The 16,848-nt window shown below is 44.7% G+C and overlaps 1 non-coding gene across 1 annotated transcript; it reads left to right on the top strand.

The window, feature by feature from the left end:
* The first annotated feature begins 8,525 nt into the window (after positions 1-8,525).
* Positions 8,526-8,600, top strand: Trnap-cgg. Its single transcript has one exon. It is a non-coding gene; the product is annotated as a tRNA-Pro (tRNA).
* The last annotated feature ends 8,248 nt before the right edge of the window (positions 8,601-16,848 follow it).

Here is a 16,848-nt window from a genome sequence, read left to right as displayed (position 1 = left end):
TACAGTAGCCAGTGAAAGCGCGGCAGATGGTTACAAGGACGTGCTCACTGTTTGCTTCTTGCCTGCCTTCCGAGACCAGTCCGCAACAGCAAACGAGTACAAGGCAGGGGTGTCCAGTATCCTGTTTTCAGCATAACGTAACTTTTATGGCATGTTTCTGAGCGCCAGCGCTGCGTTAGACCAGAGACGTTCATACGATGCCAATACTCGATTCGTCACACTAATCAGAGATTCATACCCCAAGAATGCTTTTGCTGTCTGATGGTGACTATAGCCTCAAGAGTGAACCCTTGGACAAACTTCAGACATTTGGATACTCTTGATGACCAATAGTGAAGCGACAAGTAACACCAAAAGATCTCCAAAGACACGGTGTCACTGCTCTCGCCCTCCTCTGCTCTCGACAAATATGAGAAGCAAAAAATAAAATACTTGCATTCACATCGTGCGTCTCAGAGTAGTCAACAAAGCTGTGAAGAAGTGAGTTAAAATCTCAGTACTTGCTATTCGGACGTAGTGTCGTAAGACCCATTGACCCCATCGAGTGGAGAAGTATCCAACTCAATGCGCATACCGACTAATTAAGTATGAAACGCCAGGTGGTTGGGTTCCATTACGCTTTTTTATAATTTGTTTATGAAAAGTCGTGACGGAAGGAGCTCCAAATCGAATAGATAGAGCGCTACTGAATTTACTGGTGCCTACTGTTGTGGGTAAGGATGTTGGGACCACTTGGAGTCAGCAGCGAGTAAATCAAACTCAACACTTTAAAAAAATCAAACAAATGTATCAATACTCTATATGTGACAGATTTTCTAAATCAGTATCTGCGTTGAGATCTATCAAAGTTTATTTTCTGTCATGCGATCGAGCCGTCTTCCCCACTAATAGGTAACCAAATCTGCAGCTCCTATGGGTACACTTTTCTTAGTTGATGCCGTTTCGTCTAGGCTTTTAGATATACAGCTTCATTTGATGTCTGATGTGATACTGGCGTTTGAATAACGAGCAAAACCTTTACGGACTGTTTGTTTATTCTTAACTTCCAGTATAAACAAAAATGTGTTTCTGGCGCACTACCAATATGGCTGCCGTCGGTGTTGCCACCATAGCATCAGTCAAAACTAAAATATAGTACTATCTGAGATGACACACAGCTGTCAGACCAACCATCACCAGTCGCTCCGATCTTCTCACATATTCTGCCCTCAGCTGAGGTTGTTTCTTTTGCAGTTATGGCTTGTGATGTCATTGTTATGGCGTCAATCAAGCACACATCCTAATTAGAAAATATGAAGATGGCATCTGTTCTTTAGGACATGTCCGAAAGAACAGATGCCATCTTCATATCGTTTAAGGCTAACCGGCTGATGACCTTCTTCAGTGTGGATGCACACGATTTGCCCGTTCTCTTACGCGACTCCGTTGATTGTCTGCCGCGAGTAATGGGTATAATGGCAGAATGAGAATGTGGGTGTCACGGGGAACGTGCCAGCGATAAATCCCTGCAGTCGCACTATCTTCTGTGCCCTCGGTGGCTCAGATGCGTCTGCCATGTAAGCAGGAGATCCCGGTTTCGAGTCCCGGTGGGGCACACATTTTCAACTGTCCCCATTGATGTATATCAACGCCCATCAGTAGCTAATGGTATTGATTTCATTGTAATTTAATTAGGAAATGTCCTTTAGGTCAAACTATCTGTTATACAAATTCAGATTACGCTGAAGATCAATATTAAACACTATTCAGTGGGACAAAATAAAATTTTGGGAACTTCGCAGATTGCTGGTTCTGTTCCTATGTAAATCATGTTTACAATACACTGATTCACTGGGTTGACATACAGCTAAAAAGGCTATGTTTCAGAATGGAAATTTAACAGATTGTCGTTTTAATTTTTATCTGATGACTGCGTTTGACTAGGAGGATACAGTTCTGAAGTCAGATTTTGTCAAGCAGTTTTGAAGGTTATCGACGTAACACTGTATATGTTTTCATTGATTGGTACGAGGGCTGTTTCATATTGATTTACACTTTATTTTTTCTCATCATTCATGGTCCGCCACTTGACTCATCATTACAGTTGCAAGGTATAGTAATTTGGTCTAATTGTTGGTGACAGTACAATCAGTAGAAGTGAAACCCTGCTCAGTACAGCCTGTTTTCCCAACTGCTGTCATTACGTGGACGGACAGCATCGGATGTGATCATCAAGCACAGCACTGGACTACATGGTTGCGTGGAAGAAGGCTACAGACACTGCGGACCTTCAACAGGCGACTGGCGGCAGGGTGTGGAGAACGTGCAGCATCACGAAAAGTGTTCTTGCAACAGCCGCGCGGGGTAGCCGCGCGGTCTTAGGCGCCTCCACGGTTCGCGCGGCTCACCCCGTCGGAGGTTCGAGTCCTCCCTCGGGCATGGGTGTGTGTGTTATCCTTATGTTAAGTTAGTTTAAGTCAGATTAAATAGTGTATAGGCCTAGGAACCGATGATGCCAGCGGTTTGGTCCCACAGGAACTTACAACAAATTTAAAAAAAAAAAAAAATTCTTGCAACAGGACAACGTTCGTCCCCTTATGAGTCAGAAAAGCATGGGTGCCATCGCTGAAATGGTGTTCCAGGTACTGCCACATCCAACGTACTGTCCTGATTTAGCCCCGTTAACTTCCGCAGGCCCTCGTCAAACCACTTTCCTGGAGTCGGTCGCACACATCGCAGAAAAGCTGCTCGCATTTCGTGGAAGTCTGCGAAATGATGTCCGCGCAGAGGTTTCTCCATAGCCCCTAACAGGTGCTAATCATAAGGGACACATTTCAGGAGACTGCGGTGGATGTGTCATTAACACGAATCATATTTCATCTACATCTACATCCATACTCCGCAAGCCACCTGACGGTGTGGCAGAGGGTACTTTGAGTACCTCTATCGGTTCTCCCTTCTATTCCAGTCTCGTATTGTTCGTGGAAAGAAAGATTGTCGGTATGCCTTTGTGTGGGCTCTAATCTCTCTGATTTTATCCTCATGGTCTCTTCGCGAGGCATACGTAGGAGGGAGCAATATACTGCTTGACTCCTCGGTGCGCCGGACGGTGTGGCCGAGCGATTCTAGGCGCTTCAGTCTGGAACCGCGCGACCGCTAAGGTCGCAAGTTCGAATCCTGCCTCGGGCATGGATGTGTGTGATATCCTTAGGTTAGTTAGGTTTAAGTAGTTCTAAGTTCTAGGGGACTGATGACCTCAGATGTTGAGTCCCATAGTGCTCAGAGCCATTCGAACCAAATTTCTTTTTTTTTTTTTTGACTCCTCGGTGAAGGTATGTTCTCCAAACTTCAGCGATGGTAGCCATGGTTTTCCGACTCGCATGGGGACGAGCACTGTCTTGCTGCAAGAGCACTTTTCGTGACGGTGCACGCTTTCCACACACTGCCACGAATCGCCTGTGAAAATACGCAGTGTTTACGCCGTTGTTCCTTAGAAACAACGTCTTCAGGCGCTGTCCTTGGTGATCGAATCCCGTGTTGTCCGCCCACGTAACGACAGCAGTTGGAAAAACGGGCTGTACCGAACATGGTTTACACTTATAGTGATTATCCTACAAGAACAAAGTGCTACACACTTGCAGCTGTAATGATGAGTTAGATGGTGCACATGAATGATGGTAAAAATTGAAATGTAAATCGATGTGGAACGCCGCTTGTATTATTTAATAACATCCTCATTTAGATGATACTAGGTATACGAATCGAGGTGTTTTGACCTCGCACTTAGATTCAACTATCTTATCTGGTTCAAAATGATTTTCCAAGAAAGTGTCAAGAAGATAGGTTAAGCTGTGCTCTCTTACATCAGACGTGATGGAACCTAAACCTATAATGTAACTTCGAATAGGAGGTGCTGTCGACCTCCGATAAATGCTAGTAATGGTGGACATAATTTATAGCAAGGAAACGAAAAGCGAATACTTGAATCACATGATATCGGCTTACGTAGTGAAATGTAAATAAAATGACTGGTCTGGGGCAGGGATGCATAATTTAAAGTAATTATTTGTTGTAGCCGAAACCTTTTTTCAAATGGTTCAAATGGCTCTGAGCACTATGGGACTTAACTGCTGTGGTCATCAGTCCCCTAGAACTTAGAACTACTTAAACCTATCTAACCTAAGGACATCACACACATCCATGCCCGAGGCAGGATTCGAACCTGCGACCGTAGCGGTCACGCGGTTCCAGACTGAAGCGCCTTTAACCGCACGGCCACACCGGCCGGCAAACCTTTTGTTCAACTATTTCAGAACCAAGATCTGTTACTCCGCCATACACCGTAAGGTGGCTTGAATATTATATTTAGACGTGCGGACTTGGCAAAAAGAAGAGGCATCATGCAGATGTTTGTTGTCTTGCAAACGTCCCCTTCTGTTGACTCAGGGATTGAGACGTGCCCGCACGATCCGTTATAGCCATGCGGATAAGATGGCTGTCATCTCGACTGCTAGTGATACGAGGCCGTTGGGATCCAGCACGGCGTTCCGTATTACCCTCCTGAACCCACCGATTCCATATTCTGCTAACTGTCATTGGATCTCGACCAACGCGAGCAGCAATGTCGCGATACGATAAACGGCAATCGCGATAGGCTACAATCCGACCTTTATCAAAGTCGGAAACGTGATGGTACGCATTTCTCCTGCTTACATGAGGCATCACAACAACGTTTTAGCAGGCAACGCCAGTCAACTGCTGTTTGCGCATGAGAAATCGTTTGGAAACTTTCGTCATGTCAGCACGTTGTAAGTGTCGCGACCGGCGCCAACCTTGTGTGATGCTCTGAAAAGCTAATCATTTGCATATCACAGCATCTTCTTCCTGTCGGTTAAATTTCGCGTCTGTAGCACGTCATCTTCGTGGTGTAGCAATTTTAATGGCCAGTAGTGTATATGCGCCTTGACGGCAAATAATGATACCTTCAGTGCGCATGCACACTTCGCTCGACCTAATTTTCACTTGTACTTCAGTGTCCGACTGCAACTGATGTCAGAATTTCGCTTTCGTCTTGCACGTTATAGACGTAGCTGAGCAGATAGTGCGCCGTTGCGAAGCGCAGGCGACGTAGCTCCGGGTCGCAGCAGCGGTCTGCACGTCAGCAGAGGCGGGGGCGGGCTTCGGTCGCGGAGAGGCTGGTCGTGGCTGCGGCGGTGAAGGTCGCGGCGCGCCGCAACGCAACCGTTAGTGGGCCGCCTGCCGGCTCTAAATGCGGAAACAATTGGGCTGCGTGAGTGTGAGTGTGAGCGTGGCTATCTGGTTCACTGACCCGGGGCCGCTGCCGCCGCGTCGGGCAGTCCGGAGCACCGCGCCGCCCCGGGGTAGTCGAGCTGCCCAACACATTTCGCAACCGCTCTGAGGCGATCCTCTCAGTTATGCGCCCTATCCCCACCCCCACCCACAGCTTCTGCCGCGAGAGCAAACAAGCGGGGTGGGCTGCCGTTACGTCCGGCTACAACGCACCATTTCACGAAGCACGTCTGTAATGCTCCTAAAATGGTTCAAATGACTCTCAGCACTATGGGACTTAACTTCTGAGGTCATCAGTCCCCTAGAACTTAGAACTACTCAAACCTAACTAACCTAAGGACATCACACACACCCATTCCCGAGGCAGGATTCGAACCTGCGACCTTAGCGGTGGAGCGTTTCCAGATTGTAGCGCCTAGAACCGCTCCGCCACTCCGACCGGCTGTAATGCTCCTACTGCAGTACATTGTGTAGCGCAGGATACATGGTGCATCAATATTATTTCCCTGTTCCAGGAGGCATTCGGCATGTCTCCCCACCCTCTACCAGCGATTTCCCGAAGTCGTTTAAGACGAATGCCGGGACGGTTCTTTTGAAGTGGCACGGGCGATTTTCTAGCCCTCCTCCTTGCCCAGTCCCAGGTTGTGTTCCATCTCTGATCACCTCGTTGTCGACGGGATATTGAACACTAATCTTCCTTCCTCCAGTCGCCCCCCCCCCCCCCTTACAGGCTAAAATTTTCCCAGCTGTACTGTCATAATCACGACACATCTAGTTCGAAATATTTATTGCTTTGACTGGATTTTCTGTAGATGCTTGGCTCAAAAATGGTTCAAATGGCTCTAAGCACTATGGGACTTAACATCTAGGCGCTACAGTCCGGAACCGTGCTGCTGCTATGGTCGCAGGTTCGAATCCTGCCTCGGGCATGGATGTGAGTGATGTCCTTACGTTAGTTAGGTTTAAGAAGTTCTAAGTTCTAGGGGACTGATGACCTCAGAAGTTGAGTCCCATAGTGCAGAGCCATTTGAACATAACAACTGAGGTCATCTGTCCACTAGACTTAGAACAACTTAAGCCTAACTAACCTAAGGACATCACACACATCCATGCCCGAGGCAGGATTCGAACCTGCGACTGTAGCAGCCACGCAGCGCCGTACTGAAGCGCCTAGAACCGCTCGGCCACACCGGCTGGCCCGGTGCTTGGGAAAACATAATAATATCAAAAAGGAAAGCACTTCCTTAAGTTCTGCAAAATTAGAACTACTTGGTCACGAGCCAGCTTTCGGCTTCTTATCCCATCTTTAGGTGTAACTGAATGTCGCAAACGCAGATAAAAATTATGTACTACTTACGCATAATACTTATAAAGAAGGTAAAAAAATGATTAAATTTTTAACACGCTTGTTTCAGTAGCCATCCTCCGCAGCAAGCGCAGAAATACTTGTTTTGTAAATAAAACTGCCTTTTCTTGCCGAAGCTTGTATCCTCCTCTTTGGTTTGTTTAGGAAACACGTAATGAAGTTACAATATTTACTTTGTTAAAAGCTGAGTTCGAAAAAATAGCTATACCGAGTGGTAAAAGAATAATAGTACATCACAAAAAAGGAGAAACATTCGAACAGTCTGCAAGAGTTCGAAATACAAGTTTTACTTATGTGTCGGTAATAAAATGGTAGTGCGACCTCCAGACAGATGAGAGGAAACGCAGATCACAGAAAACCATCCCAATGATGATGCCTTAGAGCAAGAAAAAGGCGAAACGCGCCCGCAGAAAATTAATTAAGCTGCAGCAAGAAACGGCGATTTTATTTACAAAACAAAATTTTCACTTAAGAAAACATTACAATAATCATTAACTCAAAAAGGGATAAATAAAGTTTTTGCGTGGACATTCATTTAACAAATGATGAGAAATAAGACGAATTTACAGTTTTAATCTAGTGTTTCTGACGAAAACTTGATTCAACAAAGAGGAAAATGGAAACTGAGTCTGATCACTTAATACTATGCTGCGTCATGTGTTTGTTGATTTCCAGTATTCCTAGCTGGGTCATCTATCTGCATCTATCAAAACGTTAAACTCTAGCAACTACAGAACTGCATTTTATAATACCAGCAACATATCAAAATTTTATTCCGTAGTAAAGACAAACTGCAACACTTGTCACAGAGTAGTGTACATAAAATCACTTGCAAGCGATATGAAAAAGTGTGTATTGGTCAGTCAGGCAGAACTGTACCAATCAGACAATGTAAACACGAGAGAAGCTGGTGATTAAGGAAGAAAGATTTCACTTTTGCTAATCATCTTTTAGCATAAAACCATACGTATGATGTAGAATGTGAAGTTTTACATTCTGTCAAGAAAAGCAGAAAGATAACCCTACTGGAAATACTGGAAATAGAGAAACAGATGACACAGAATGCCGACATAGAACTAAATGATCAACCTCAATTTCCATTTTCCCCTTTGTTAATAAAGCTTTGATTGCAAATACTGGATTCAAACTTTAAACTTATCTCAACTCTCGTCATTTGTTTAACACATCTATACATAGAAATTTTGTTTATCCATTTTAGTTAATGTGATTATTGTAATGTTTTCCTATGTAAACGCTTTGTCATTTTTGTACCTTCTGTACAAATAATATCTCTGTACGTCGCACATCATGTTTATCTGTTTTTGAGACCTTCAGTTGTCACCTGTAGATAGCCTAAGAAGCGGAAAGCCGGTTCGTTATCAAATAAATATTCCAGAATGAGATTTTCACTCTGCAGCGGAGTGTGCGCTGATATGAAACTTCCTGGCAGATTAAAACTGTGTGCCCGACCGAGACTCGAACTCGGGACCTTTGACTTTCGCGGGTAAGTGCTCCACCAACTGAGCTACCGAAGGACGAAGTAAAGCTGTGGGTACTGACCGTGAGTCGTGCTTCGGTAGCTCAGTTGGTAGAGCACTTGCCGCGAAAGGCAAAGCTCCCGAGTTCGAGTCTCGGTCGGGAACACAGTTTTAATCTGCCAGGAAGTTTCATATCAGCGCACACTCGGCTGCAGAGTGAAAATCTCATTCTGGAAACATCCCCCAGGCTGTGGCTAAGCCATGTCTCCGCAATATCCTTTCTTTGAGGAGTGCTAGTTCTGCCAGGTTCGCATGAGAGCTTCTGTAAAGTTTGGAAGGTAGGAGACGAGGCACTGGCAGAAGTACAGTTGTGGGTACCGTGCGTGAGTCGTGCTTCTGTAGCTCAGTTGGTAGAGCACTTGCCCGCGGAAGGCAAAGGTCCCGAGTTCGAGTCTCGGTCGGGAACACAGTTTTAATCTGCCAGGAAGTTTCATATCAGCGCACACTCCGCTGCAGAGTGAAAATCTCAATCTGGAAACATCCCCCAGGCTGTGGCTAAGCCATGTCTCCGCAATATCCTTTCTTTGAGGAGTGCTAGTTCTGCAAGGTTCGCAGGAGAGCTTCTGTAAAGTTTGGAAGGTAGGAGACGAGGTATTGGGAGAAGTACAGCTGTGGGTACCGGGCGTGAGTCGTGCTTCGGTAGCTCAGTTGGTAGAGCACTTGCCCGTGAAAGGCAAAGGTCCCGTCTTAGCAGAAAATCAGGAAGCGTTCTCATTTTCAATATTATTTATTTATTGTCTCGTCTAAGTCACTTGCTACCTCGTAATGTTTAGAAGGAACCTCTCCATGATGTTGCCACATTTCTCGTGATGTATAGCGTTTTTCAGCCATCTAGTTATACAACAGCCCTGACTCTCTCTGTGGATCTGAAACGAGACGATGAACTCAGAATGATTCTGTTTAAACAGCAACATCTAATCGAAAATGGTTCAAATGCCTCTGAGCACTATTGGCCTTAGGCCGGCCGAAGTGGCCGTGCGGTTAAAGGCGCTGCAGTCTGGAACCGCAAGACCGCTACGGTCGCAGGTTCGAATCCTGCCTCGGGCATGGATGTTTGTGATGTCCTTAGGTTAGTTAGGTTTAACTAGTTCTAAGTTCTAGGGGACTAATAACCTCAGCAGTTGAGTCCCATAGTGCTCAGAGTAACTATTGGACTTAACTTCTGAGGTCATCAGTCCTCTAGAACTTAGAACTACTTAAACCTAACTAACCTAAGGACATCACACACACCCATAACATAATTTGAACAAAAGGAATTTGCTCTTTTGAGCCCACAATAGCATGTCCTTTTTTTCAGTAATAATTGTAGTTTTAATTGTTAGTATACATTTTCAATCATTCTAAAGTAGTTTTGAAAACTTATCGTCGAACTGCGGAAACAATTTTTGTGTTCCGCAACTCACACGATGTTTGGAGACGGATGGACTCGCTACAGACCATCACGGGAACATTTTGCAGTAGATAATGCGTCTCCTGCTAAGGAACACAACTCAATGGATGAGAAATTACGGTATTCCTTATCGCCTGACTAATCCATAACAGCGGAAATGCATGTATTTTTTCTGTACTTATACTGTAGGCCTAAATATCTAAGCTTAGTTTTTTATGCCATATTTATACATACATTTTGTTGTGCATTAACTTCAAATGGTTCAAATGGCTCTGAGCACTATGGGACGTAACATCTGTGGTCATCAGTCCCCTAGAACTTAGAACTACTTAAACCTAACTAACCTAAGGACATCACACGCATCCATGCCCGAGGCAGGATTCGAACCTGCGAACGTAGCGGTCACGCGATTCCAGACTGAAGCTCCTAGAACCGCACGGCCACACCGGCCGGCGTGCATTAACTATGGTAATTTAAGTTATACTTGAAAGTGGCCTGGATGTGAATTCCGAAACCAGTGCACTCAAATAAAATACGTAACAGCAACTGGATCCACATTTCCTGAGCTGCATAGACAGTTGCGGGATAACGGTACTTCCAAATATGGACAAACTAGTAACGTTTTTAATACTGTATATTTAGTGGTGTTGAAAGGCGAATGGAAGTGCTAAAAACACACATTAACCCTTATCAGTAGAAAAAGGTCACTAAAACTAATTAAGACACAGGGATTGGACAAAAATATGGAAACACCGCGAGAAATGAATGCATGACCATAAACGCACATGCTAGCCAAGCCTGCAGGCTTCGCTGCTCTATTTGACCACCAACAACACCTGTGCAATATTCTTAATACCTTGCAAGTATCAATCTGGTCAGAACAGTGTTATGTGTAGTTGTGGGTTCATTATGTCGGAGCAAAGGAATTCGAACGTGGTCAAATTGTCGGTGCTCGTATGTTGGCTGCTTCCGTAGCCACAGCAGCATAAGTTTTTGGTGCTTCGGGAGGCTCAATATCGAAAATTTATACCGCATACAGGGAAATCGGGAAAATATCTTCACAATTGTGTCTAGCGTGACCGTGACAGACGGTCATTGAAGAGGATTATGACGAAAAATAAGAGGACAGCAGCTGCAAAAGTCTCAACAGAACTGAATTTCAAACACGCATACCCTGTTAGCACTAAAACAACACAAAGGGGGCTCCAGAAACAGGGTATTGCCCTGCAAGTTGGAATTCCAAAACCATTCATCAGTGATGTAAATACTCGTAACACGAAAATGTGGTCCCGAAGCCATAAAACCTCCACTATGGAGCAATGGAAGAATGTCATTTTTCATCGGATGAGTTACGTTTCACAACGATTCCAACTTCAGGCCGTATTTACGTCCCAAGAGTGAAACATTGCGCGGCTTCGGTTCAAAACTCTTCAAAAGTGTGTGAAATCTTATGGGACTTAACTGCTAAGGTCATCAGCCCCTAAGCTTACACACTACTTAATCTAAATTATCCTAAGGACAAACACACACACCCATGCCCGAAGGAGGACTCGAACCTCCGCCGGGACCAGCCGCACAGTCCATGACCGCAGCGCTTAAGACCGCTCGGCTAATCCCGCGCGGCCGCGGCTTCGATGATGATGAGGGTGGCCATTCGTGGTATTCCATGAATCACATGGTTACTCTGCAACGTCGCATTACTGCTAAGGTTACGTGACCATTTTGGCTAATTAGGTCCATCCCGTGGTACATTGTGTGTTCCCCCCTGGTGATGCTACGTTCCAAAATGACAAGCCCCACGTTTACTTACGTTCAGGATTGGTTTTGTGAGCTCGAGGATGAGTTGTTGCATCCCTCTTGGCCAACACAGTCACCACATCTCTGTATTGGCTCAAATGGCTCTGAGCACTATGAGACTTAAATTCTGAGGTCATCAGTCTCCTAGAACTTAGAACTACTTAAAACTAACTAACCTAAGGACATCACACACATCCATGTCCGAGGCAGGGTCACATATCACTCCAACTGCACAGCCGCCCTACACCGTTACAGAGCCTGCACCGGCTTGAACAGTCCCCTTCTGACATGCAGACTCCACGGATTCATGAGGTTGTCCCCGTCGCCGTACACGTCCATCCGCTCGATACAGTCTTAAACAAGATTCGTCTGACCCGGCAACATGTTTCCGGTCATCAACAGTCCAATGTTGGTGTTGACGCCTCCAGGCGAGGCGTAAAGCTTTGTACCGTGCAGTCCTCTAGGATACACGAGTGGGCCTTCGCCTCCGAAAGCACATGTCGATGATGTTTCGTTGCATGGTACGCACGCTGATACTTGTTGAGGGCCCAGCATTGAAATCTGCAGTAATTTGCGGTAGGGTTGCACTTTTGTCGCTTTGAACGACTCTCTTCAGTCGTCGTTGGTCCCATTCTTGCAGGATCTTCCTCCCGCCGCAGCGATGTCGGAGATTTGATGTTTTACCGGATTCCTAATATTTAAGCTACACTCGTGAAATGGTCATACGGGAAAATCCACATTTCATCTCTACTTCGGACATGCTGTGTCCCATAGCTTGCGCGCCGACTATAACACCACGTTCAAACTCAGTCACATCTTGATAATCTGCCATTGTAGCACCAGTAACCGATCTAACAGCTGCGCCAGACATTTGTTGTCTTATGTAGGCGTTGCCGACCGCAGCGCTGTTTTCTGTCTCTTTACATATCTCTGTATTTGAATACGCATGCCTATCTTTTGGGGTTTCAGTGCAATTGGGGTCATTTGTTAATATCCCTGAAATCGCAGAACCAGTCCGCGTTTTCTTCGCTGACGAGGCGTGGATTCCGCTGAGTGGATACGTGAATAGTGAGGAAACGATAATTTGGTGAAAAATCCCCTTGTCTTTCAAGAAGACACCTTGCAGTGTCAGACAATTGGTGTGCGGAGTGCAGTATCGCGTCGTCGAATAGTGGGTCCTACTTTTCTTTGAACAGTGTTGTGAATCGAGATGCCATCACACAGTTATTTCGCATTTTGAAGCGGCTGAACGTTATGCTTGGTTGCAATAGAACACATCTAGTGAAAAACTTAATTTGTCAAGCGAAAATTTTGGTGATAATCATTTCTAAGGTTCAAATGGTTGAAATAACTCTGAGCACTATGGGACTAACTTCTGAGGTCATCAGTCCCCTAGAACTTAGAACTACTTAAAAAATGGCTCTGAGCACTATGGGACTCAACTGCTGAGGTCATTAGTCCCCTAGAACTTAGAACTACTTAAACCTAACTAACCTAAGGACATCACAAACATCCATGCCCGAGGCAGGATTCGAACCTGCGACCTTAGCGGTCTTGCGGTTCCAAACTGCAGCGCCTTTAGCCGCACAGCCACTTCGGCCGGCAGAACTACTTAAAGCTAACTAACCTAAGGACAACATACACATCCATGCCCGTGGAAGGATTCGATCCTGCGACCGTAGCGGTCGCGCGGTTCCAGACTGTAGCGCCTAGAACCGCTCGGCCACACTGGCCGGCCATTTCTAAGGGATTATGGCCTCCATGTTCTCACGATTTAACGTTTCCTCACTTTTTTTCTGCAGAGTTGTCTTTAAGAAGTCTATAAAAGCAGGTCACATACATTGAAAGAACTCGGAAGAATAACATAACAACATCAGTGTTAACGTGCTGAGGATAATACCCTCAAACAATGAAAAACGATTTCGTGTACGCATTACTGAATGGAAAACATTTTGAACATAATGTTATAAACCCTGTGTGTGGGAGTTTTTTTTATTAATGAAAACATCGTATTTTGGATGAAACAAAATACCTGTATCGAGGTGTATCGACCTCGTGCATCGACTGTGTTACATCAATCCCTATGGAATGTCTTTCAATGAAACTGTGGAACACTAAGGTTTTATTTTATTCTTTTTTTCCTTTTTTTTAATTGGCTTTCGGCCGGAAAGTCACACTGCCACCTCTCAGTGTCTTACAGATATTCTATAGTTTTACAGGATAAGGTTAAATTTATTTAAAAATTTCATAATGAGGTTTAAAATGAATATATCATTTTGATGAAGAGCTGATGTATTAGTTGGAAATGATTGGTGAAATCTTGGAAAAGTAAGTTAAACAGTGCTGCCGTACCAGGTTTTTCGGAATTAGTCCATGGGAGCCATCACACGAAAACCCATTATGTCACTACGAATATGAGGGGATTCTGACGTGCAGTAAATGTTAGTAATGGCGGGGATAATTTCTTAAAAGTAAAACAAATACGAAAACTTGAACCACATGAATAAAGCTGATAAAGGGAACATAAGTAAAAATATCGATGTGGAGAGAGACGGATAATTTCAAGCAATTTTATGTAGTAGCCGAAATTGTCTGTTATGTTATATCATAGCCAACGTTTCTTATGCGAAAATTTAGGTTGTGATGAAGAAAGGGCCTTCCTTCTAAAGCTGTCTATTACGTACACATCATCGAATGTTTACAATCGACCTTCGATTTACCAGAAGAGAGGAAAATTGAATAAAATTATATCTCACCGCTTGACAAATGTTTCCGATGTATTTCCTAAATCACTTAAGGGGAGAATACTTGGATAAATCTTTCGAGAAAAGTATGTCCGGTTTACTCATCCTCTCTTGTCTAGTTGAGCTGTTACTTTGTCTCCTACTGACTACAGTGTCGATGGGAAATGCAGCAGTAACTTTGCCCTCTTGTAACAGGCGTGTTGTAGCAGACTGTTCGCCAGCGACCGCATCGGGTACAGTTGGTTCGCTGACACGGGAGTCGGCTGGTATTGAGAGCAGACAAGGCAAACAGCGGCGCGCTCACAGCTGCAGTCACGTCCGGCGCTGTCTGCGCTGCGCAGGTTGCGCAAGCGGGGCCTGCAGTGAAACTTGTGCGAAGCTGCTGACACGCCTCGGCGGGGCGGCATTCCTGCCCGCCTGGCGCGAGGTGACCGGCCCGCCGCATCCTCCAAACCCCGATAAGCTGTTCGCCGTTTCCGCACGTACGCGACTGTACACCCGCGCCGGCGAAACATTGCACTTGACAGTTCGCTTTTTCTCAAGTTAGGTTGGCCACACTGCAATAGCGATGTTGCAACAGCAGCCTCTATACACACAGCAGACGATACAGTTTTCTGTCTCGTCTCGTAAATGCAAGCGATTGAGCAATTACAGAGTATACAAAAACTCGTTTTTAGCTATACTACAATGACAGGAAGTAAACAACCATATAATAACGCACGTAAAACTATAACAATGCACACCCTTTCGATAACAGAGCAAAGAAATACAGAAAACAAGCGTCTGACGACTGGTACTTTAAAATCAATACTTTACATAGTTTAAAAAATAAATAATTACCGAGATTGCAATAAATAACCAATATTAGTAATTTTTCACTCACCAATTTACAGCGATAATGGCGGAATTCCATCCAGCACGCCATCGTCAATGTTCTCCAATTCATCGCCAAAACCGCCTTCATCGTCACCAGCAAGACAAATCATTAACTGATCATGTCCACTGATAATGCCTCCTATTGTCTGTGCTGCTCGTATAAGCTTTTCGAGGCGCTCAACTTTTTTCCTCCATGAGGCTGCATCCACAGTCACAAGAGCTTCACGCAACAGCTTTTTCACCTCTGTTATTGTAATGGATTTGTTGTTGTTCCTTACGTACATTTTTACATCACTCCATACTAACTCAATAGGGTTGAAATGGCAGTGATATGGTGGCAGCCTTATTACACTATGAGTGTGACCCTGCTCCTTGGCAATTTCGTCTACTACATATGTAGGTGTCGTAGGCTTATTTTCTTTAACAAGAGAATATAATAGAGCCTTTGTCATACTCATATCCGCTGCAATATTGCGAGCCTGTAACCACTGCACCATAACTTCTTTCCGATCATTTGTGGTTGGGGTTTTGTTCAGTATCACCGAATGATGGAGCACTGTCCATTACAATTGTTGTAGGGACAGGACATTGTTTTAAAAGGTTCCTGAACCACTCAACAAATCGTGTGTGATCCATATCTTCATGGTAATCACCAGTCTTTTTTTATCTAAAAACTAAAAGTGCGTCGGCGACAAAACCACTGGAGGCGCCTGCATGCACTACAATTAATCTAGCTCCTCTTCCCGTCGGCTGATGGCCGCTACTGCTGGGTGTGTTATCCGTCCAGCATTTACTGACAGCTTCCCTGGCATTAACCCACGTTTCGTCTAGCCAAATTATGGAATGAATGTCTCTGCCCACAATTTTGTGCAAGAAAATGCTTCGAGCGGTAAGAATATGTGCCCTTTCTAACAGTACTTTCCGCCCGTCTAGCGTTTTGTAACGGAAAACCATATTTTTTGGCACAATTTTTAGTGATGTTTTACCACCCCTGAAGAGTTCACTTTCTTTTAAAGAGACTAATAACTTAGCTACAGTTGGATACTCTTTTCTGCTGTAGTAAGCATAAACATGCCTGCGAATTGCATCAGTCTGGGAAGAACATAAATGTGTGATAGGACTAGGCTGCTTTTCTTCTTTCCCGGGGTCGTTAAAAATGTATTATTTGATCCAGACAGCTCGGAATCATTACGGCTCACTTTAGTATCTTCCAAGCTTTTTAGTAATACTCCCTTACTTACTACGGTTCTTGCACTAATTTCAAGAGTTTTCGACGTACGTTCCACCACTTTATCCGCAGGAATTGATGGCTGTCCATGAATGCTTTCGTAGTTTTTCTCCTGCTCGTAAAACTCAGGAGTTTTGCGTAGTAACTCCAGTGCCTGCCTGTTTAGCGGCACTCCTCGACGCAAAGGATTGTCACTAGGTGAACGAAGTCTTTTCGGTGGCATTTTCCAAGTATGTAAACTCACAACATAAAAAAAGTCACAACGATATAGAAACAGTACAACGAAAACACGCGGTAAACAACATACAATTCACGTTGTTTACACATTCACTAAACAAAGCCGGCAACGCGGAAACTTTGACGTCACAGCACGTGCAACAGTGCTCACTGCGCTGTGATTGGCTGGCGCCCCACGCTGAACGCCTAGCGCCTCTCGTTTTTGACTTGTTACACTGTTACGCTGCAACTTCATACGCATTTTAACGAAAAGTGCAATGTTTCAGCGGCCCGGGTATAGGCAGAGCTAATGGGATGGAATTTATGCCAGCGTATGACGGCTTGCTGGTTCGATAAGCGTATGAGACAAGATTAACTGCAGTAATGTCCTTTTTATACATGCC

The sequence above is a fragment of the Schistocerca americana genome, chromosome 2 (genome assembly GCF_021461395.2).
Source record: "Schistocerca americana isolate TAMUIC-IGC-003095 chromosome 2, iqSchAmer2.1, whole genome shotgun sequence".
In the NCBI taxonomy this organism is placed as follows: domain Eukaryota; kingdom Metazoa; phylum Arthropoda; class Insecta; order Orthoptera; family Acrididae; genus Schistocerca; species Schistocerca americana.
The sequence above is the reverse complement of the archived record's forward strand: the minus strand, read 5'-3'. Positions and strand labels throughout refer to the sequence as shown.